Source organism: Rattus norvegicus, chromosome 1 (genome assembly GCF_036323735.1).
Source record: "Rattus norvegicus strain BN/NHsdMcwi chromosome 1, GRCr8, whole genome shotgun sequence".
Lineage (NCBI taxonomy): Eukaryota > Metazoa > Chordata > Mammalia > Rodentia > Muridae > Rattus > Rattus norvegicus.
Genome location: NC_086019.1, coordinates 267137962 through 267162148, shown reverse-complemented (window position 1 = coordinate 267162148; position 24187 = coordinate 267137962). Strand labels below are relative to the sequence as shown.

The 24187-nt window shown below is 46.0% G+C and overlaps 1 protein-coding gene and 1 long non-coding RNA gene across 5 annotated transcripts in view; both read right to left on the bottom strand.

The window, feature by feature from the left end:
- The window catches only part of Atrnl1 (attractin like 1), a 540797-nt gene that overhangs the window by 54699 nt on the left and 461911 nt on the right, over nucleotides 1-24187 (bottom strand). The gene's annotated exons all lie outside the window — the stretch shown is intronic.
- Nucleotides 1311-24187, bottom strand: part of LOC134485261 (uncharacterized) — a 33449-nt gene continuing 10572 nt past the window's right edge. The window contains exon 2 of the long non-coding RNA XR_010063320.1: nucleotides 1311-23382. This is a non-coding gene — a long non-coding RNA (uncharacterized LOC134485261). The remainder of the gene's footprint in view (nucleotides 23383-24187) is intronic.

Genomic DNA, 24187 nt, shown 5'->3' with positions numbered 1-24187 from the left:
GATAAAAACTTCTTTTTTAAAGAATCTGAACACAAAGCGTGCGACACAAACCGACTGGATTTAATAGCTTACCCGGTGAGATGCCTGGGAGTATTTGTTATCTGATGTGCACGAGGAAGGGGGGGAAAGTAAGGTTTGCTTAATACAACTCAGCCCTAGTGTGCGCCAAACCAGGATGGACGCCTTCTGGGGGTGGAAGGCAGCATCTCCACCCTTCAGGAGCTCGCGTTATATTATAAATTCTCGATGCAGCCAACAGTCTCCTTGGGAACAATGGGATGTCTAGTGAGATGTGATTCTTTGAACCTGTTTATTTGTTTACTTGTTTATTTATCGGATAAGACACACAAGTGTGGTCTCTACTTGTACAGTCGCTGCTCATCACTTAATTATATAGCTAATGCTGTGGATTACAATAGAGTACACACAGATGTAATTATAGGATAAGTACCCAGTAATTTCTATTCTCTAAAGTGAAGCCTGAATGTTAACTAGCTTTAAGCATATTACTGTAGGTGCAATTATCAGGTAATCTTTGGGAATGTGTACCTTTTGGATCGGCGTTTATTGAGGAAACTCTACGTCGTTAGCTAGGAATATGACTTTTTAAGAAGCTGCAGACCTTTGTGCCAGGATATAAAGAAAGAATAATTAGAGAAGCCAATTTCACTGTCATCCTACGGGTATTGCTCTATCCCCGTTGTTCTCTAGCAATTCTGTCCCTATAAATGTTCAATTATTCACTATTCCTGGCTACCTGGGAGATTTGGAAAGCCTGCCTCTGAGCTGCGTCCCCCAAATACAAAACACCCTCAGAAGCCAAGCCCATCAAACTGAACCTGTCTCCAGCAGTTTGCATTTAAATATGAAATCGCGATGGAGAGTCCAGGTGGCAACGTTTTTTGCTCCAGCAGCTGCAGCACCGACACAGGGATTCAAAAGCCCAAGCCCAGCAGATTAACGAGTCCCCATAATATTATCTCTGTAACGTGCAATTTGTTCTCAACGATAATTAGATATTTAGAGAGAGACGTAATTAGGGGAAGCGCCGTGATGCTGCTTTTAGTTGTTGTTGTTTGCAGAGACTCTCCTGACAGTCGAGACTCTGCCGCGGGAGCTTGGAGCTTCGGCTAGTGGAGCTCTCTGCGCTGCCCATGTTGAGAGGAAGCTTAAAAGTTCTGCATGGTGAATAAAACCCCTCCAATTGGTGTGTAGGAGCGCCCATGCTTGAAAACAGTATTTGTTTATATGTGCCTCAGAAACACCCAGCCAGCTCAAGAGGAAATGAGGTAAATTCCTGTTTCTGCTTCCTCCTGGAATGACAAAGGTTGAGACAGCCCGGTGCAGGTAAGGTCCCATTGGAGCGTCCTCTGACTCTCGGTGACAGTGAGTTTCTTCTTTGCTTTACATCTAGTATTGCTGTCAGCAGTCTATGTTGTTGCTGTTCCAGAGTCTATGTGTCTATACGCAGAGCTTCCCTGGAATTTTGTTTACAGAATCAACGACTTGGCTCCTTCTACTCAGTGGAGTCAATACCAGGCCGTCTCAGATGTCGTTTTTCCATGCTCACTGGCAGTGTCCCCTCCCTCCAGGACTTGAGCAGACCCACTGTGTGTGGAACAGGTTGGAGGCCCTCATCCAGGCAGAAGGTCCAAACCTTAGCAACACCATTCTCTGAAGTCAGAGTTCTTCCTGCAGCACCAGGATGCCCTACATCTCTACTCCTCAAGTTCAGTTAATAAGCAGACCATTAGCACCATTCATACGTTTTCTCCTTATAGTCATGGGCTGGAGAGACCTTCAGTGGTTGAGAGCGCTTGCTGCTCCTACGGGGGACCCAGGTTCAGGTTCTAGCAGCCACAACGGGAGGCTCTCAACCCCCATCTCTCTAGCTCTTCAGGGATCTGATGCCCTTTTCTGTCCTCTACGGCCACCTTCATGCACATGGTGCACACTTATATACTCTGTCTCTCTCTCTCTGTCTCTGTCTCTGTCTCTCTGTCTCTCTCTCTCTCTCTCTCACACACACACACACACACACACACACACACAAAATCAACCTTTAGAAACATTCCTCGTGCAACCTTACCGTGCTCCTCCAGCGGCTGGCTTACTTTGTCTGTCTTCATGGATGTTCAATTTATAACAACAATTTATTTAGCCAATTATTGTGTACAAGGGATATACGATTGTTACCAATTATATTTTTAATGACTGTTTAGGGTTATTTCAAACTTTTAGCTATTAGCTCTTATATGTTATATAGTCGTAAACACTCGTATAAACCCTTTGGTGACTGTATAGTCCTCGTTGTGTGGGGGAGGTGACTAAAGGTGGAATTTCCCTGCTAACTTCTGAAAGTGGTCGTGCTTAAAAAGGAGAAGATATTTTTATCATCGTCGTCGTCGTCGTCGTCATCATCATCATCATCATCACTAATACAGGTGTGTCTGAGATCATCATCATCATCATCATCATCACTAGTACAGGTGTGTCTGAGATCATCATCATCATCATCATCATCATCACTAGTACAGGTGTGTCTGAGATCATCATCATCATCATCATCACTAGTACAGGTGTGTCTGAGATCATCATCATCATCATCATCATCATCATCATCACTAGTACAGGTGTGTCTGAGATCATCATCATCATCATCATCATCACTAGTACAGGTGTGTCTGAGATGCTCTCTTGGAGTTCCCAGTCAGTGTGAGCTCCCTCCACAGTATGAAGAGATTCTTTCCTGGGCATGCTTCTCAGATGAGTTTGAAGAATGTCCTGGGCCTACAGGTGCCTCCTTCCATCTGCACAAAGCCTAACCGAGATCTGTTGTTCCATACAGTGGGAATGTGTGATTAAGGAGAGCTGTAGGCTTATGTCCTAGATACTCCATTGCAGCAGTGTGGTTTCTGTATGAGCTTTATGGGCGAGGACATGGACAGTGTACAGTTGGACCCAGAGAGTTCAGACAGAGCTAAAGTAACAAGGCTCATTTGAAATGATCAAGACTAACCAGTGCCTGCTAGGAGGCAGGGAGCACAAAAGGATAGCTTTCTGTTAGGCCTGTCTCTCCGTGTGCACCACATGCCCAGCTCTGCTGGGATCCACATGCTCATTAATGCTAAGTACTGATCGCGGGACACTTGCTGGTTACCAACTGTGCTAAGACCTTGGTATGTTTGTACTGGTATATTTGGTATATTTGGTGTCATTGAAGTATTAGGGTGGGAGCCTGGGAAAATAATACAACCTGTTAAGAAGAACGAACTTTGTCTTGTCAGGAATGAGCCCTCAGAATCCATCGGTGACAAAATGGGTGGCTGTGCACTTGAGAGATACTCTAGAGAGTGAACTAGCGGAGGCAAACATGGAGGTCAGGACAGACATACATCTAGAGACAAACAATAAATGATAGGACAGTGAGATGTATGTGGAAGGAAGACCTTCAGACTGGTCACACGGATAGCTCCAGGGCTGAGACAGCACAGAGCCTTCAAACCCCTGGCTGCATTTATAAGATGGACACAGCAGAGAGATCTGAGGTGGCCAGTCTGCAGTAGGGCTTCATCCAGGACAGCCCTCTTACTTTGTGAAGCACAGGGACGGTCTTTGAGAAATCAGAAGTGGGTTCCTCAACACTAGAGCTTGGCTGAACTTAAAGGTTCAGGGCTAGTCAAAATGTTGGTCAGGTAAGTCAGAGAGAGGTCAGGAAATAAAGGTATGGGGGAGGAAGCTATACAATGAAGTTATGGCGCTCACAGGAAGGAGCAACCATTGTGTTACTGTCTCTCAAGGGGCTACCAGCAGGGTGCTGCAAAAGTTCTGAAGAGCCAGTCACTGAGCAGGAATTCCGGACAGGGGTGACTGTTGAGCTGAGGAAGAGTACTACATTTGTTCAAAGGCAATGGGAGCTACTGGTGGCCTTGGTGACGGAAGGCTCAGTATGAATGTGGGCGGGGTAGTATGGTGATGGAGGAGGCAGGCTCAGGGACTGCGGGCAAGCATACATTGCCTTGAGCCCCAAAGTGAGGAAGGTCTTGAGTGGATGCCAGCAGCCCTGAAGAGACAAGAGGAGAACCGAGGCCAATGGCAGCCCCACAAGCATGTGAGCCGTCACCTCTGGGGGGACCTCTCAAGGGGTCCAGAGACTCAGGAAATACCTTGGTCAGGGGCCTCACAGCTATACACCCAGAGCCTCTGCTTTCAGTTTCCATGAGAGAGTAACCCTCACCCTGAGATACTGTGATCCACTTCCTCTTCCAAGGAGCTCTGGCACCATCATGCCCTTTGTGACAACTTGTTTCCCATCTTTATGCCTCAGTTTCCCATTCCAAAGCAGGTCCTGTCAAAGCTAGCATGTGACTCAAGACGAGCTACCTACCTCCTTTTGGGATCTCTGATACCATTTCTAGGGAGATGTGTGAATCGGATGACCTTGGCCTCCCCTTGGGTCCAGGAAGGCAGCCAACTGGGCATTTGGGAGGCCAGAAAGCTGGGCTGGGAATGCGTGAGAGATAAGGTTTAACTACGCTGATACAATGCTTGGGACAACATCCAATATGGCGGCCGATGAGACACCACAGAGGGTGAAGGCACTTGCTATGCAAGCCTGGAGATCTGAGCGGCATTCCTGGAACCCACACACAGGTGCTCAAAGAGAACCCATCCCCTAAAGTTGCCCTTTGACCTCCACACGCATGCATGATGTGCATGCCCTCCCTCACATGCTAAGAAGAGGAGAATCCAACAAAGAAATGATGGATGGGCAGCTGGTCGGGTTTTTACAACCGGCTATGTTCCCCTGGACCCTGAGAGGGCCTCTTCTCTGTCACGGGTCTCCATGACCACAGCTGGGATTCCCTTGACTTTCTCCTGAGGATATGCTTTCCTTGGCTAGGCTTGGGCTAATACTGTCACAGGTCCCTGGGTCCTCGCAAAAGCTTTCCATATACAGATCTATCTCAGGCTGACGTCCCTGAAAGCCTAGGTGAGCACTGCACTCAAAGACTTGGGAGAGGTGACTGTCTCCTAGGAAGCAGTTGGTCCTGCCTGTGGCTACTGTTACCTCACGTCCCCATTCACTGGCTGTCGTCTCTGTGTTAACTTTCAACATCTGGAGGGGTTGTGATTTCAAGCTTCTGCAAGTGTCCCTGGCCCCTACTGCCCCGCCTGACTCCCAGCTTCACTTCCAGAATGTTCTATCACATCCCCCTCCCATCATCACAGCTTCTTCTCGGCTGCTGCGAATTCTCAGAGTTCATGAGTAAGCACTGCTCAGTGTCCGGGTGAAATTGCTCTCTTTGCCATTCCCGAACCACAGTTTGCTTGAGGGGTTGGGAGATGAAATTCCCCACCAGGTTCGGGTGTGATGCTGGTGCAGGAAGTGTCCTGTGGGGCAGGGAGGTGACTCAGTTGGTGAAGTCATTGTTGTATAATGTGAAAATCTGGGTTTTGGATCCCAAAACTGTATGAGGGTGGGCATGGTGGCTCATCCTTGTGCTTTGGGGCTGGGGGATTTTGGGAGCTCCCTGGCCAGCCAGTCTTGCTTGGTCTTCAGCAAGAGACCCTATCTTAAAATTATAAGGTGTGCTTCCCATCAGTGGGGAGGAATTCACCTAAGCCGTGCTAAAGACAGGAGGGATGAGAGACCCTTCAAATGAGAGGATGCACTTTTCCTTATCAGAATTCTGCCTGCCCCCATCCACCGAGTGTGTGCAGTCCCACTGCGCTGTCCTGGAGTTTGGTTACGGCTGCCACTTTCTGAGTCCTGACTCAGAATACCATTTTCTCCCTTCTTGTCTCTTTCTGATGCTAGCCAGAGCCCAAGTATGCACCCTCCATTACTCTGGGCGTTCTCACTGTCCTCGGGAGCAGTCTGTCCTCTCTCCCACATGATCCTTTGAAAGTAACGTGGCTCCTCCTCTTCCAGTTCTCCATGTGCAGCTGAGATTTACAGCTTGCCTGCCCTGGCAGGTTTTCTTTTAAAGACTAATAAAGCTGTTCTCAAGATTAAGATGAGAGAGAGAGAGAGACAGAGAGAGACAGAGAGACAGAGACAGAGAGACAGAGAGAGACAGAGAGAAACAGAGAGACAGAGAGAGACAGAGAGATGTTATGGGCCGGAATGAAGCAAGACCTGAAATTGATTTGGCATTTTCTTGCAGAGCAAGGGTCTTCCATTTCTTCTGCACACCAGAATTACACATAAATGGTCTTCAAACTAGATCTGTAGCACCTGACGGAGGTGTGGCCCCGTGGCACTTCCGTCGCAGCTGGTCCACGTAGGAGGGAAGGCTCCTCTGCACTAACTATCTCACCCCCGCCTGTCCCCCACTCTAGATGGCAAGCATCCTGAGGTAGGCCTGGTACCTAGCACAGTGCTTTGAGTACACTCACATCAGTAAGACGTTTTCAGTACAGGGATGAATAGACATGCTTCCTACCTGCCGAGGGAGACACATCTCCAAGTCTCCAGAGAGAAGTTAAGCCAACATAGCACTTGTGTAGATGCACACTTGGCTGAAGTACTTCAAGTTAACTGTGTAAAATTTGGTTACTGCTTATATTAAATAGGATTTAAATATTGCCAAACAGTACTTTTGTTCCCGCAGCTCAAATGATCTCATCCAGTTATTATCAGGAGGGTATGTGGACTTCAACACACTCTGTCAACTCCTTTTACTACAGACCATTTGGTTTATTTTCAAAATTAGGAGGCAAAGGAATGGGGTTTTTGGTATTTTCATTATTTGTCCTTGTCTGTCCTCTCCTAATCCGTCCTCCCATGTCCCACTCGCCTCCATGCCCTCAACATCCCCCACTGTCATGCTCCAGGGTCCCCCTCCTTCCTAAAGCCCCTCCCCATCTTGGGGTTCCTTTGTATTTCATGGCTTACACCCATACTCACACCCACATATACAAAATTAAAGCTGAGATCCGTAAGCAAGAGAGAACACGTGGCACTGTCTGAGTCTAGGTCACTTCATTTAATATAATAATTATTACCATTTTCTTGATGATTCTATGATTTTATTTTTCTTTATAAATGAATAAAATTCCTCTCTCTTTCTCTCTCTCTGTGTGTATGTGTGTGTGTGTGTGTGTGTACACCACATGCTCACCATCCATTCATCTGTTGATGACTATCTAGGCTGATTCCACCCATTCCTTTGTTACTTGAACAGGGCAGCAGGAACACGTGCGCAGGCCTCTTTGTGCTAAGACAGAGCCTTCTGGTGTGTGCTGTGCCTGGGGTGGTGTGGCTGGGCCACATAGTTTTAGTTTACTTCTTGAAGAAGCCTCTGTGTGCATTTCACATGGCTGTGCTAGTTTACACTCCTAGCAGCAGTGGCTAAAAGTTCCTCGCCCCCAACGTCCTCACCAGTTTTTTTCTTGAGATAGAATCTCAAAGTAGTTATAATTTGCATTTCCATGGTGGCTAAGAATGCTGAATACTTTAAGAAGTATTTATTGGGCAGCAAGTTTCTTCTTTTGAGAGCTGTCCGTCTCTTCGGCTCATTACGTTTATCGATCATCAGCTTTGCTTTTTGCTTGTTTGATTTGTTCAGCTCTTTACATATGTGAGATAGTAACCCTCTGCTGACATATAGCTGCTGACTTTTGCTAGCTCATTATCACTCTCCTTTTCTGGGCTCATGACTATATACATCCATCCATAAGCACATGCTGGGGTATCTGAATCGAGTCCACTCACTCTCATTCTCTAAAGGTGAAGTTTCACCATCTCTTAAATGCCTTTGGTCTAAGAAGATCTATACACTTCTCCCTGTGATTTCTACAGTCATCTCTTTAGACTCAGGGAGGTTAACAGGCTGGCTCATCTCCAGCCATGTGTATTGGCTACAGATTTTTCAGGGGATGGGGATAGGATACATTGTAACACAGTGCTGTCTCCATTGCTAGTTAAAGCAACAATGTGGCTTCGGTTCTACTGAGAGTCATGTCCCCAGTGTAACCTGACTCTTAGCTACACAGATCCTCTCCCTTCAATTTTGTTCTCCGGCTTCTAAGAGCCCGGAAATACATTCTACGGTGATGGCTTCTCAGAGAAGAGTCTATTATGATACACCAGTTACTCATTTCAGTTTGCAATTGCTTATAGAGCACGGAAGTTGTGTGACTCTTGGCTCAGATTCACAAGGCAGAAAATTTACTGTACTCTCTTTCTAATTGTCTACTATTCCTTTTAAAGAAAAAAATCATTCTAGATAAATTGTTTAGCTGAAGTGGTAGAAATGTTTTAAACAGAGAAAAAATGTTTCCTTTCCTGGAACTGTCAGAGAGTTTTCTAATTAAAACACAGTAGACTTATGGCTAAAAGAACACTCAGAGAGCAAAGGCTAGAATTTAATTTACTGCCACTTAAAGAAGCAAATTACGAAAACACTTTAAAATTATTCCAAGTGTGCATTATCTTAGCAATTAATTAATTGTGCACATCACTGTCAGATCTCTGACTCTGCTGTATGCATTCGTTTGCCACATTTCTCTGTCTACAGCGCAGTCTCCTTATCCCCGACATGGAGGTTTCACTTCAGAGAACTGTAACCGCAAAAACCAATTACTAACCGAGCAAACATCGGCAGAGGCGCGAGCTTCTGAACAGCACAGGAAGTGGTAGTTGTGGAAGTCCTGTATTCATTGGGAATGTGGGTATCCTGGTATCTACTGCCCAGACAAAGATGGACAAAACAGAATATGGCACTCAAGGGATGAGCACACACTTCTTGCCAGGTGCAGAATTAAACACTCCATAAACATCACGTCCTCTGGTTCTTTCCCAAGGGGTAGATGGTCATATTCCTATTATGCAAGGTAAGCACTGAACCTGAGAAAAGCTGTATTTCCCCAGGGTAGAATGCCCAGGGAGCAAGGGATTTGTGCTCCTCCCACTGAAGACTCGAAGCTCTGACCTTCTGGCGTTTCCCACTTAGCTGACCTTACATGCCCTGTGTGCAGAGAATACTTGATACTTGAATCTCTTTCCATCTCAACCTTTTCCGAAAATGTATGCCAAATTCTTACTCCCAACTGCAAGATGCCCAGTGCTGGCCCTTTTAAATGGTCTCTCTCACTGGATCTTTTCCTACCCAAGCCCTCAAGTCTTAAGAGGCTGGCTTTGTCCAGGCTGCTGACTCAGGGAATCAGTTTTGCCAAGGAACACAAGAAACTTGAGGTTCAGGTCCTACCATGTCTCTGGAATGCCATCAACCAACCCCAGGGTCTCTATAAATCTGCCTCACTCTCTAGACAATATCTTCAAATTAGTCTTGGCCTGGTTAATTTCTGTTTGGACTTCAAATCTTCTGCACAGGGCCCTATCCTCCAAAAGGGCAGGTCCAGGCAAGCTTTGTACACTGGTCAGCAGCACATGGCTGGTGCTATGTATAAATGAAGATAATGTTCTAAGCAAACCTTTAGTACGGCACACGTGCTTGACACGTCTAGGCAATGCTCACATTGGGAACATGAATGAGCTCTGCTTAGGTCACCAACTCCTAGCGTTGCTGTATACTGCCTCCTTCTTCAGGACTTATATCTTGGTTTGGGATTTCTTTTGGAAAACGTGACCCTGAACTTAATCCTCTCTCCTCTCATCTCCCAGAATAAGTTAATGCCAAGTGCTGATCTTCAGGGTAATTCCAGCAGATTGTTCATTTTTTTTTTCAACTGGGGCTGGACATGGTGGCATATGCCTTTATTCCTAGCAGTATGGTGGCCTAGACAGGTGGATCTCTGTGACTTCAAAGCCAGCCTGGACTACATAGTGAATTTCAAGTCAGTTTGGACTACGTAGTGAGTTCCAAGCCAGCCAAGGCTACATATAAACCTTCATCTGTACTGGCTAGTTTTGTGTGTCAACTCAACACAGGCTGGAGTTATCACAGAAAGGGAGCCTCAGTTGTAGAAATGCCTTCTTGAGACCCAGCTGTAAGGCATTTTCTCAACAAGTGGTCAAGGTGGGAGGACCCAGCCCATTGGGTTTGGTGCCGTACCTGGGCTGGTGGTCTTGGGTTCTAGAAGAAAGCAAGCTGAGCAAGCCAGGGAAAGCAAGCCAGTAAGAAACATCCTTCCATGGCTCCTGCTTCCTGACCTGCTTGAGTTCCAGTCCTGACTTCCTTTGGTGATGAACAGCAATGTGGAAGTGTAAGCTGAATAAACCCTTTCCTCCCCAACTTGCTTCTTTGTCACAATGTTTGTGCAGGTATAGAAACCCTGACTAATACAACATCCAAAAAATTCAACTATAGAAGAGTTCTCAAGTCAAGTTGTACTAAGAACATTGCTATTAGAGGCTAGAGAGATGGCTTAGTTGTTAAGAGAACTGGATGCTCTTCCAAAGGACCTGGGTTAGATTCCCAGCAACCACACATATAATGACTTGTGTAACTCCAGTTCCACGGGGTCTGATTTCCTTTTCTGGCCTCCACTGGCACTGATGCTGTGGTACACAGACATGGGGATACAGGAATTTACTAGTCACCTTTATTTGGCTCTGTCACAGTCTTACTAACCCTTTTTGCAAACCCCCTGGATGCTCTTTGTGTCTAGAACATTATTCTCTTAGATTGCTCTGCAGTGTTCATAGCTGATCTCTACTGATTCTTTTCTTCCACTGATAGCCCTGTTCATGATATAATGCAAATCTTATTTTCTTAAAACTAAATTTTATCTCACGTCTCAGCTCAAAATCCATAATATCGTGGTTTGCATTGGATTCCATTAAACCCCTGGTAGTGAAGGCCTTCTCAATATCTCAGTATCTTCTCTCATTCAGGATGCTCTGCTCGGATGCTGGACAGGTCTGGCATATCAGTCAAAAAAAAAAAAAAAAAGCCCACGTTCTTCTCTTCCTCTCGTATCAGAGACAGGAGATTCACTTATTGTCAACATGGAGAACTGCACTTTCCTTAATAGCAGCAATTCCTCTGTGCTCCTGAAGAGTTTTGATGGCTGATTTCCTTCTTCAACAGTGCCTGATATTTGGGAAATGCTCTCTCAAGATGTATCTAAGGATTAACAATATATTCTCAACTTCCCTAGTCAGTACCAAATGGCAACCCAAGAAAGACAAAGGTTCAAGGACACTAGGGAAAGAGTCTCCTTGCATGAGACAGGCTCTCCCGATGTTGAAAGATATGGGAGCATAGATTTACAATGGTACAGGGCAGTCATGGGGTTCCTGTAAGCTTGGAAGTGCTTAGGCCACAGAAGCAAGGTTCCTCTACACCTAGACTCTGCCTTCTAAGGAAGCCATGATGTAGGGTCAAGAGGGTGTCATCAACATCATAAATCACAGTAGATCAACAGATCCTTTGAAGTCACCTTGGGAGAGAGCTTTGGCATCTACCTCTGTAAGGGGCACTGAATTGGCACAGGGGACATCTATGGAGGACGGAAGAGCTGTGCCATGTCAGCCCTGAGGCAATGCTATGTCATATGTTATCCCCGCACACTGTTGCTCTGGTAACACTCTGTGGTCCACAGAAGTGAATTATTAGCCAGCCTGGAAGCCAGTTTGCATCTGACTTAATACCCTTAATTGATCATGAAATTATTGAAAATCCTCTAATGTTTTTCTTACATAAAACTAAAATTAACACAATCATTAAACAAAATGTTCACATATTTCTGTGTGTACCCACCCCTCTGACGTTTTGATAAAGTGTTGAAAGATTCTGCTATTAAGGCTGGTCCACCATGTCAGGATCAGCTCTCTGAGCTCTGCGCAAAATGGAGGACTCCTTTTCTTAGAGGGGCTTCATCTTCTCTGCCTGACCTTGCTTGGAGAGTGTCTCTGAGCACAGATGCCTGATCTTATCTAGAGGAGGACCCTGCACAGAGTTTCCTGCAGGTGCTGCATGATTCAGCACATAAGTTCTGCTAAACCCTTACCAAGTCTAATAATTAGGTAGTGTGTCATGACCAATCAACCCTTCCCTTCTGTAATACCCCCACCCCCAAATCTGAAGAAAGTCAGCCTATGGCCAGAGTACAGGTTCACCTTCCTCTCTCCGGATAACCATTCCCATGCTAGCCAGTACTGTACATCCACCCTGGGAATCCCCACCTGCTCCCCACTATCTATATATACAGCCCTTGTTTACCCCAGCTAAGGTGCAGCTGTCTCGCTGAAGCAGATCCCCCCGACCTCCCTTTTGCTTCCCTTATTCTTCAGGGCCGGTAGCAACCAAGGAGAAGGAAGGGCCACTGATAACAAAAACTCAGAATGCTTAGCAGGGCAGATGACAGACCAAACTACTGAGCAAGAAAATGTCCGAAGCTATCCGAGGGCAAAAGTCTAAGAAAGTGTTTGCCTACGTGTTGCCATGACGCCTGGATGAAATGAATGACTTGTTTCTTCACAGCGGCTCAGGGCTGAGAGCCCGAGAGGGTGTGGTTGATGGGCGGGGGTGGGTGCACAGGAGGAAAGAGCTTAGTTCTCACATCACTGAGCGTGTGGCTCCTGACCTGGAAGGAAGGCTTGGCTGGTTTTCAACCCTACTCCCTCCCATTTATCTTGCAGAGGAATCCAGTGGGATGGGAAACACACCCAGGAGACTCTCCTGCCCTCTGGTGCTTTGGGGTCTATGTCTTGGACCCTGGTCATTCTCGCCTTGGCAGTGGCTTTCTCTCTGCTTGTGGCATTGCCCATGATTCACACAACAGTGCATTGCTGACAGTGCACGCCAAGGCTGTGTGAAGGTTACAGCCAAGCAAGAGGACGGAATATCACTCTGAAGCCAGCCGTATCAGGCACCCAGGCTTCAGTTGATGATGCTTGCTGTTACAGGGTATTGTCTCCTATCTCAGGGCACTTATCTCCCAAAGGGGAAAGCAATGGAAGCCAGTTAAATGCAAGCAGAAGGATGTTCTATAAATGGCCGGTAAACGGTGTTCACGGCTAGACTTCAGGAGGAGCAGCTAGGTTGTAACCAGAAAATTCCTACCAAGTCTAGGCTTCCCAGAATTCCAGCCTGATTTACATATGCAAACCAAGGAAATGTTTTACTCTGGGTTTGTCACTATTTATTTGACAAATGCTAGGAAAACTGGCGAAGTGAGGAAGCTGCTGGTTTACTGTTGCTTTCTCTGGGGTTCCTGCAGTCAGGGTGTAACAATATCTACAGGAAACTGCAAATACTCACTTTTTTTCAATTAGTTCTTGCCACACAGGCATTGCCTCCGCAGCCAGCTCCGGAAACAGGGCTTTTAGCATCTCTCAGGCTGCTCCACCCATGAGATAAGCCTAAGGTCCTGGCTAGTCTCCCCAGTAAGACTGGCTGCTCTGTCTTCTCAGCTCACCTGCTGGTGCTCATTTAACTCGGTTTGTGATGAGCTATCACTTTGTCTGTTTGAATCTTGAGTTGATATTAATGTATCTTTATCTTACGATTAACACGGTTCTGCCTTTTGTGACCCAGAGCTGGATTTTTCTTTGAGTGAGCTTGTCTAAATACCAACAGGCTCCGGACTGAGCAGAGCCCATTTCCGAATGTGCCCTGCGAGCTGGCACGGTCCCCATTAGGTTCTGAACTTTTAACAAGAGAAAGCACTGACATCTCTCCGTCAACATTTTCCGGGACTACAAATTGCTCATGCATTAGAAATTCTCCAGGAGCTGGCATGAAAAGGCTGGGAAGCGGGTGATTCTTGTGCGGCGGGTCTGCAAGTCAGGGTAATTTCAGAATACACCACATATGCCGAAAAGACGGCAGATGCAGGAATTGAATTTAACCATAGATGATAAGCCAATTTTCTCCAAACTCTGTAACTCAATAAGTCTTTAATGGCTTCTCAGATAAACAGATGTATGTCATCAAAAGGCACAGGATGATAAATCTGATTGGTGTCTGAAGAATTCGCACGGCTTTATCCCTGAATGAGCACTAAGAGAGAGGGGAGGGGATGACGCTTAAGCCCCAGCATGGGGGTTTAAATTATTTGCTCAGAAACAGTTGCATTTCCCAGTGGCATAATACTAAAAACAACAAGGACGGCAGCAACCAGGAAGGACGATACATCTTTTTAATTAGGCTGCTCCTTTTGAAGACGTACACTGTTTGGTCTAGCTGTGTTTACTCTGACTTAGTTGATTATTTTCATACAGACTTCCAAATATTCAATTACAGCCCCTTGGAAGATTATGGATTCCAATTATCCACGAGAGCCCAGACTTCAGACACTGAGGTCCAAGGCCACTTCTGCTGGTCAAGCGCTTCCTGCTTGTTCAGAGAGCTTCTTGGTGTCCGTGCAGCAAGGCTGTTTGCTTGGAACATTCAGTAGAATTCGGTTTCACATTTCTGTAACCAGCCAACAGCCTCACCCACCAGGGAGACCTGACCAGGGTGAACCCAGGACAAAGTGTAGACCTAAGCGGTGGCACTCAGGATGTAAATGAGCCTTTGATGCACTGTCACTACTGTCTCTGGGCTGTGAGATTACGGGAAAGTTCTACGGGTTTTAAGTGTTAACTTAGGACACTTCTCACCGTGGCCAGAATGCGGGGTTACATTGCTTTTAATATTGGTGGTAAAGCAAACCATTTCTTTCCTAATGCCCTGGGCATATCTGAAGGGATAGAGACACCAATGGCCCTTGTCTTCTGTATAACATATTGCTTTCATATATTTCTAGAAGAGCCAGAAGTTATATACATATTTCCCCACAACATAACTAAACTATTCTGATGAACCCAGTCAGGTTGGAGCAATTTTCTTTTTATCCCCAGAACCCCGGCAGGTGCTTTACGGTATTCTCACCACCCGATGCTCACCCCTCTGTTGAATCTAATTTTTAGTAATTTGAAAAAATGACAAGGCATTCTGCAGTACTCACTACGTAAGTCCTAGCATAGCTGCACGGCAAGTCTATCCACTCTGCAGACGAGAAGACAAAGCCAGAGAGATCTAGTGACCTGCCCAAGATCCTCCAGTTACGAAACGGCAGAGTTAGAGATTGAGCTCAGACTTCCTGGCTCCAGAGCCCCTGCTTTTAAGCATTTTGATATTTTACTGTCTTACATAAAAGCTTGACTCATGTACAAAGATACTCACGATAGGATCAGTAATCAAATCAGATGGGCTGGCCGGGTCATGGGGAACACAAGGGTGGTGTTCTGTGCCCTAGAGCATGGTTACTCAAGTGATTGTGGGGTGGAGTGGAGGCACAAAGGAAGCAATGCACCAGGGGGTGGGGTCAGACAGCCACTGACCACTCTCAGAATGTCCTGTGTCCCCTGATAGGAAGACTACACATTCCAGAGGTAAACACATTCCAGAGGTAAGCACGTGTGCTGGGAGACTTGGCTGCCAGGTCCTCCCTGTGCCGAAGTGAAGTGCGGCCTGGCCTTTATCTCAGGTGACTGCTGTTCTGTCCTCTTATCTAGGTCTCTGCCAGGCATCTGGCCTGCGGAGTTCGAGGGCCTGCGATTAGTCACTTGTGATTGGCTCCTTGATTTCAGAAGAACCATACCCTTCTGTCCCACAGTAAGGGGACACGGAAAGGGGCTGTGGCTATGCTTTACGCCTGTCTTCCACGCCATTTACAACACCTCAGATAAATTGGCAAATAAATTGATAAACCTTTCCTGAAGTGCAATTTAGCAATGTGTATTGAAAACGTGGCAATGTACTATGTGTGCACAGGAACTAACTTCACAGCTAGAGATGTGGCCCAAGTCTCTGAGGAAGAGGACGCTTTATTCGGGACTCACCACAGCATTGTTTATAATAAGAGGCCTGAGAAGACATAAATATCTGAGAAGAAAGGATAATAAGACATTTATGATACATCCATAAAATGCAATATTATGCAGTCATTAAAATGATGTTTCTAGAATTTTTTCTGAAGAATATTTAATGACTCATTATATAACATTTGTTGAAAATGAAGAAATTAGAAATGATGCCATTTATATAAAAGTAACCTAAATATATCGGGAATCCTGGAAAGAAATGGAACTTTTTTGGTGGATATTTCCAGGCTCTAAGATGTTTGCTTTATCTTTTTTTCCCCCAAAAAACGTTAAAGAACTATACATTAAGTTTTCATCAGAAAATCAGCCAATCACGTATAAATATCCATGAACTTCCAGGAAAGTGGGGGTGGCGTGGGGGGAAGTGGCAGTGTGCAGCAGCAGAAGAGAAATGCAGCCTTCCTTCGCAGCCTCCCCACCACATGCATGTGCACACGTGTGCTCACAGCTGCACACACAAGGACACGTTTCTCACTGACAGTGGCTCCTAGTCCTTTCCCCCAGATGCCTGGAATCCCAGCCAACGGCTGAGCAGAGAATCAGATCATCTGTGACTGTTTCTATATACATTACCCCAGCTGACGGTCATGGTGCTGCACGACCTAAAGTCCTCTGAGTTAGAGCTAGGGCGATAGTCTCACATTTACTTGTGCAAATCCTTTCAGCCTTTCCCCTGTCCCAGTCATTCATTCATTTCCCAAAGCCCCGGGGGAATGATACTGCTGTGGTAATGAAAGACCGCCCTCTGCTTGCTTCTTCAGTGTTGCTCACGGTTTAGTCAGAGAGACAGAGAGACACTGACGACTACTGATGGCGCAGAGTGAAGGCTCGCCATACTACACATTAACAGGTGTGGTCATCACTGGTTACCTCAGCAGGAGAACTTTAATAGGGAAGGGAATTGGTACCTAAGTCAGATGAGAGTCGGCTGTGGGGTAGAGTGGTGAGGACTAGGTATTTGGCTGGGAAAAGCTCAAGGGGTCTAGAGTCATCCTCTATCTGTACATACTAATCACCCTAGTACATTTAATCTCCCAACCTCCCAAGGCAGCAGCCTTGAGTAACCAATCCAATACGAACATTCTAGCACGTGAAACCATATCATGTAGCAGCGACTTTCCAAATACTAAAAGGGAATTAAGACCTGGGAGCTTTCACTGTGAGAACCCAGGCAGTCTCAAACCTGTGGAGAAGAAAGCTTTGTAAGCTGGGGGTCTGAACAAGGGTCAGACTCTCCCTTGTCTGATGCTGTTATGCTAATGATGCTGCCCCAGGAAAAGAAGAAAGGACCAGCTCACCGGGAAAGCATCCCAAGGTTCCAGCTCCTTCCAGTAAGGAGGCTTTGATGCTGTGTCCCACCACTCTCTTCCGTCAGAGATGACATAAATAAATGGTGTGCTGCAGATGTGAACCGTGATTTTAGGGATCTGCAGCAACTGAATACATTTTAATAAACTGGCTGATATTTTCAATGAAAATTCCTGGTGATTCTCACATTTTACACTCATAGGTTTTTAGAGGAAAAGAATTTTTTTTTCTTTTTTAACCTTGTGAATGCATGGGGATTTCAGAAAGAGGTTTACATCCATCAAAGTTACTAAGCTAAAGGTTTGGATTTATTTTCTAATTAACATTTTATCGATTGGACCAATTAGTCTGAACAAGACTGGGATTCTGGGGATTTCCTGGATCGGATGGACGCCTGTGTCTTCCTAATCTGCTGGCGACAAACATGATGTAAATTTACCAATTACAGGGCTGTGTCAGACACGCACCAGCAACAGCGAAGCCTGGGGTTTGAGTGTGAAGTGTTCTGGGACGAAAAAAAAGAGTCATGTTTGATCTCTGAGTCACGTTCAAAAATCCCCACTGGCTCTCTGGTTTGCTCTGTCCTTTTAAATCCTAAAACAGGGCAGATTAGATGCAAGCCTAACACATTTCCTGTAAGCGCTTTTTCCTCTTGCAGTTCTCTGGTCTATTTACTCCTTCCTGGTCAGGAACGCACCAGAGGACAGCGACTGCAGCCACAAACTTTAGAGAAACCAGAAACCTTCAGACTGGTTTTTCCTGTTGTGTGGCTGGTAACTGCTTGTGAGATCTGGACCCTCCCGTGTTCCCAATCCACACAGCTCTCCGGGGGTCACTGCTGAGGTTCAGCAGGAGCAGGGTAGGAATCAGTTGTCTGATCTCCTCGCAGTGAGAACTTGGTGAGGGGCACTGTTCATTTGTGGTCCTGGTCTCTGTGTGAACTGGACACTTAGCCCACACCAGGTCCACCAGTCACAACAGAAACGGCATTCAATCGGAAGGCCCGTCCTTACAACAATACCCTGTGCTCACATCTGCATTACTTATAGCCACCCGGTAAGGAAGAGCTGCATGGTGCCATAACATGGTCTTGGCACGCTTGGCTATTTTAAACGCTTTCAAATAAAAATTAATAAGAATACGGTCCTACTTTGTAATTGTATCACGGTTCAGTAAGAATAGTGTTTTAAGCTTTTAGAATACTCGCTCTTATACTTTTTGATTTATCTATCCAATATGATTTAGAGGTGCAAGGTAGAGTTATTCATAACAAATATTCTAACAGTTCTAGTGAGAGAAAAAGGTGCTCCTGTCAATAAAGAAAAGGCAAGCGGGCAGTCCAAGAAGCCGGTTACAAACCGCGGAGGGCGCGACAGCCGAGCCAGGCACCATAGGGCCGCTCCTTTTCAGTCTCTAGCCAGATAGGGCTCCTTCAGGAGTGTAGACAAATCAGCCCATTGAAAGACCTGACTTGAACATCAGCTCTGCGGCTTGCTGAGTCCACATTCTACAATAAGGCCTCAGAGCCAGGAAAGCAACCCCTCCAGCTTCCGGTTGCGGCGACTTCCAGTTGGACTATTGCTTATGTTCCGGGACACAGCAGGATTGGCGGATGAACACAGGTAAACGCACAGAGTTCAAGGTTAAGTACGCTTTAGAGGGCTGACCCAGGAACCATGTCATACAACAAATGTGGTTGCTGTGGGAAAATAAGTTCATCCTGTAACCTGCAGATGGACCTCTGGAGAGCACCCAGTGGAAAAGAAATACCCTTCACTCTCTGAGACAATCTCAGACACAGAATCCTGAAGCACGCAGAGCTCTTTGCCTTTCCTTTCAACCCCCTTCCCCAGGCTTTCGGCACATGATCAGACCTCTGAGATTCAGAACTCCCTGCTGGGACCACCTAGAAGGCACATTGGCAAAGCTTTGGTCACACTTTTAAAATATTTTTTTTAACAGCCGCTCATCATTTTGTATTTTCTTTGTCTTTTCCCTGAGTTACACTGGTTATGCATTTCACAGGAATTCCGCAGAGCTGTTGTCTGATGACGAATGATGTGTGTCTTACTATGGTCTTAATGTTAACTGGGATCATTTGGGTAAGGCCACGGGTGCAGTTTCTCTAGCAGGCACTGACAGCTTTTCCCTTTGCAGTCAACTGCAAGTCTTGCTGAAGAATGCTCCCAGCCTGCACAGAGTGCCACTAACAGTTTTGTGCGGCTTTATATGCCAGCAGTAGTTCCCGCGCTTAACAACTACTACTGTAATTTTGTCTAATGGCGACTCTCCTGCCTCCTCCTTGGGCACTCCTCCCCGAGGGCTGTAAGAATGACTTGCTTCCCTCTCTGACTCTGTTTGGGTGGACTTGGTTTACTCTGAGGAGCAATGGAGGGACACCTGTTTGTCTGGATTTTGTCACTGGCTGTTTGTTCAGTGTGACCTGTGTCCTTCACTGGGTCTTCTTCGCACTGAGCACTTACTTACTTCTGAGAAGTGGAAGATAACTTTAGTACATCTTGCTTTTCGTTCATCTTGCATTTCCCCCCTTTAAATCTTGGAACCAATCATTTAATTCCAAACCCATCGTTTCTTTTGTTAGAGAATAGTTTTAAGAAACCAAGATATGAGGATCAAATTTATTCATCACTGCCGAGGCACCACCTCCTAGTCCTTCCCTAGGCAAGAGGTTAGAAACAGGCACACCAACATGCGTGTTCTTCTGTATGCATCTATACACACCAGGCTATGCATGAGTCCACAGTGACCCTTGTGCAATCCAGTATGTAGGCGTCATTATAATCCTTATTTTTTCCTTATGTATTTTTTCTCTAGTGTGAGAAACCCAACTCTCATGACCATGATGTATTTACTGTGTTCAGACCCAGCCCAGCATGAAGCAGCCTCAGGACTGCAAACCCATGCGTCCGTCCGAATAAGCCATGGCACTTATGTCCGCATGGCATAACTTGCCTGTCACTTCTGGCCTTACACCCAACATAATCATTTTTCTGAAGTTCTTTAGGCTGCAATGGAAAATTGCTCATTTGTAATAATGTAGTCTCAATTTGTATCCTTTAAACTAATTTTTGGTTCTCCCTTATCCTGCTATTATTTACGTATTTACTAGTTGTGTTTGAGAGTAAAAGTTATACATAATCAAAAGCATATTCAAAGGGTTCCTCGGTCCCATCTTCCCTCATACCCATCTCTCCGTCTCTCCCAGCTCCATCTCCTCACCTTTGAGTGGCGCCTTTGTATACTCCCTCTCCATGCCTTTCTTGCAGGGAAACAGTCTCATTAATTTCTGGTTTATTTTAGTGAGTGAGTGTGTGTGTGTGTGTGTGTGTGTGTGTGTGTGTGTGTGTGTCTATATACTTTGTTTGAAGCTTGTGTGTAGGCACATGTGTTTGTATGAGGGTCTGCACGTGTGTGTTTGGTGTCTCTCTCAAACATTGTCTGTGCCTTATTATTATTTTTTTAGGTTAGATCTTTCATTGAACTTTGAGCTCACCAATTTAGCTAGGATGGCCTTGGGTGGCCAGGGGATCCCCAGGAACCTCCTACATCCACTTCCACAGAGCTGATTGCATTTGCATGTCCTGTGCCTGGTTTTGTACATGGATGCCTGGGCTGTAGTCAGACCTCAAGCTCCTGCATCAAGAACTTGTAGTGAAGAAGCCATCTTGCCAGCCCTTACTTTCTGGTTCTTCTCTTTTGTAAACATAGATCATCCTATGTTTTCTCTCTCTTTTGAAACAGGGACTCACTCTGTAACCCAGGTTGTCCTGGGACTGACTATGTATGTAACCCAGGATGCCCTCAAACTCACGGTAACCCTCCTGCCTAAATGCTGCTTGTGAGTTACCATTCCTGTCCATGTTCTTTACTCCCCCATGAACACACTAGGCTATAGTTTTAAATGCCCGGGATCTCCTCGCTCAGGTGTTTGCATGAGCATTGTTATCTGAGTTGTACTTAATGTTTTTGTTTATGAAAACTGCTTATGTATAGTTCATACTGCTGGAAGTGTGTTTCAGGGTGAATTTGTAGGAGTTAGAGTGGGTGCGTAGTTTTGTCAGGCGCTGCCAAATCCCCTTCAGTGTGCGGACAGATGTTGTCTCGCCTGCAGTATGCTGTCATCCTTTGTAATTTTCACCAACATGATAGGTGAGAACAAGCACCTCCGAACGGTTGGGGTTTCTGAGAGAGGAGAGTGGGGAGAAGCTCGGATGCACAGGCTGGGGAGCCATGATACAGTCTGCGTTCTCTACTAAGACGGGAGCTAACCAGGAGGCCTCGAAAAGGAGAAGACTCTGGAGTGCTGGCCAAGGCCATAAGACAGGGAGCAGTGACCTGCTGAGGGGATGGACTCTGCCCAGCATGAGACAGACGTAGGGAGAGCGACGTGGTTTTAGATACAACCGCAAAGGCAATAGCAGATAATGTTTAAAACAGAGACATTCAAAGATGTTTGCAAACATCTGCCTTGAAATACCCAAAGAAAGATTCAGAATTTAGGGAGTCAAGCCAAATCAGAAGAAGCTGTAAATGATGGCTGAATGGAAGGAAGTCTTGAGATTCATTTCTATGCCATACACATATATGCACACATGGACACACATGCACACACACACAGACAGACACACAGACATACATGTGCACACACCACACACCACACACACACAGATACACACACACATGCAGGCACGAATACACGTGCACATACCACACACACACATACATGTGCAAACATCACACACCCCACACTTGCAGACACACAAACATGCATGCACACACACATGTATATACATGCATGTATACACCACACCACAGACACACAGATACACATACACATATACACACACACAGACACAGATACACGTGCACATCACACACACACACACACACACACACACACACACACACACACGCAATTGCCTCTGATCCTATTCGAAAACCTAAGGTAACAGAAGAGTGTAGAACATACATTTTTAGGAAAAATATTAGAAAATTTCAAGAAAACCAAGGATCTTACAGATGACAAACCATCACAGCATATATTTCTGCATGAAGAGAAACCCAAAGAAAGGTTTTAAACACAGAAGAGCACACTGCAAGTGGCTAACGAGACTTGGGGGACAGACAGAGGACTCGGTTCACCTCAATGGAGTTTTAGTTCCACGTCAGAGACCAGACTCGGAGACAGAGAGTATGATTCACAGCCAGCTTAGGAAGTGGATTCCGGGGGTCAGCACCAACAGGCACAGGTGAGCAAGACAAAGGAGGAAAAGAATTGGGCAGCACACCGACCCTCTATTGCTCTAGGCATCATTTACCACAGCAGATACGGATAGGACGACGCCCTTAGCTCACTGGGGCGGGACGAAAATGTTATAGCAGTGAGTGAAAGAAGACAAAGCTATGAGTGTGGATGGTTGAGATGGAGACAAGGCTCTCGGGGAGGAACCACCTCTGAGGCTGTGGGCCCCAGATGAGGAGGCCTTCTCTTGGTGGAAAGTAATAGGGGCACACAGGCAATTAGGTAGACTCATACCGTGTGGGGTGTGTGTGTGTGTGTGTGTGCGCACGTGCATTCATGCGTGTGTTTGTGCGTGCATGCATGTGTGTGTGCATGTGTACATGCATGCATGTGTGTGTGTGTGTGTGTGTGTGTGTGTGTGTGTGTGTGTGGTGTGTTTAAATTTTCTTTGGAAACCAGCACCAGGAGGCAGATAACCTCTCTCTAAATAACCATACTGGCACATTTTCATCAAGAACTGCAATGAGGACAGCATGTGCTTGACATCAGAGGAACTGATGGAAACAAATTACTCCCCCTTCTGGTACAAGAAGAAATGCAAACATTAGCACAAAGTGGGAAAGGTCAGAAATGTCAGGGAGGACAGAGGAGAGCCCTGAACTCTGAGTGGGAAGGCAGCTGGCGGCAGGGCAGTTGGCTCTAAAAAGAGGGGCCAGAAACCAAGAAAATAACACGTGGGCAAAGCCAAGAGGTCCTCTGTCTCTGAGGAAATTTCTTCAGGGAGTGGCAGTTTCCTTGTCGTACCAGCAGAGAGAGGAACCACATCTCGAGTCCCAACACAGTCTTGAGCCAGTGACATCTGGGGAACTCGAAGAGGTCTGAGGGTCAGCACAGGTCAGAAGGAAGATGGGCCTGAGCAAAGATGAAAGGCCAGACTCGGGAACTGGGCCGCACAGAGGACGGAGGAGATTTGGAAGTGGCTCTGTGACACGTGGTAGGTTAGCTAGAGCGGACCATCAGCTGCTCCCTATTTTTGGAGGGACAAGGACAAGAAGATAGGGAACAAAAGAAAATGGGATCAGATTGCAGTAGGGCTGTCCAGTGAGAGAATCACTCGGTCGGTCCTGGAAGTGACCAGCATGCTTTTCAGGGGACGCCTTTAGAAACCGTCTGTCCACGATGATTCTGGACAGCTGTGGAGCCAGATGCCATTTCGTTGTCCTTCCCAGCTCTGGGATTGGGCAGTTATATAATATAATGCATAAATAGAGTAATACAAAATTACCCCATCCATACATTTTATGTATCTATTAATACGGACAACAGTTTCCTTTCCATTTTGCCAGTAAAGTTTTGAATACAAATGTAACTAAGCCTCTCCCATTATGGCTCGGCCTTCAGAACTAATCACCTCTCTGAACACTTAAGGAGCCATTTTTCATTATGATGGGGAGCAAGGCGAAGGCAGATGGCACAGCCCTGTTATTGATTTGATGATCCCTGCCTGGCTTGTTGGGTAAATGGAACGAATGACGGTCACTGCATCTAGACTTTGAGGGGCTTCAAGGTTCAATTCAAATTATATCAGACAGCAGGTTCAGGGGACAAGAATCCATTTACTCCTCAGAGTTTCTAAGTGACAATCCCAGCGATTATGGAGGACCCTTCAGACCATCTCCAGGGAGTCTTCTGGACCAGCTACAGTCTTTAAGGAAGAATGAACATTCTCTCTCGGGTCTTACTGGTGCTTTTGGTGCACGACAGCTCAGGACATGCTGCCCATCAATTAAGGAAGTCTGGTCAATTTGCATGGCCTGTGCTCATTTGCAAAT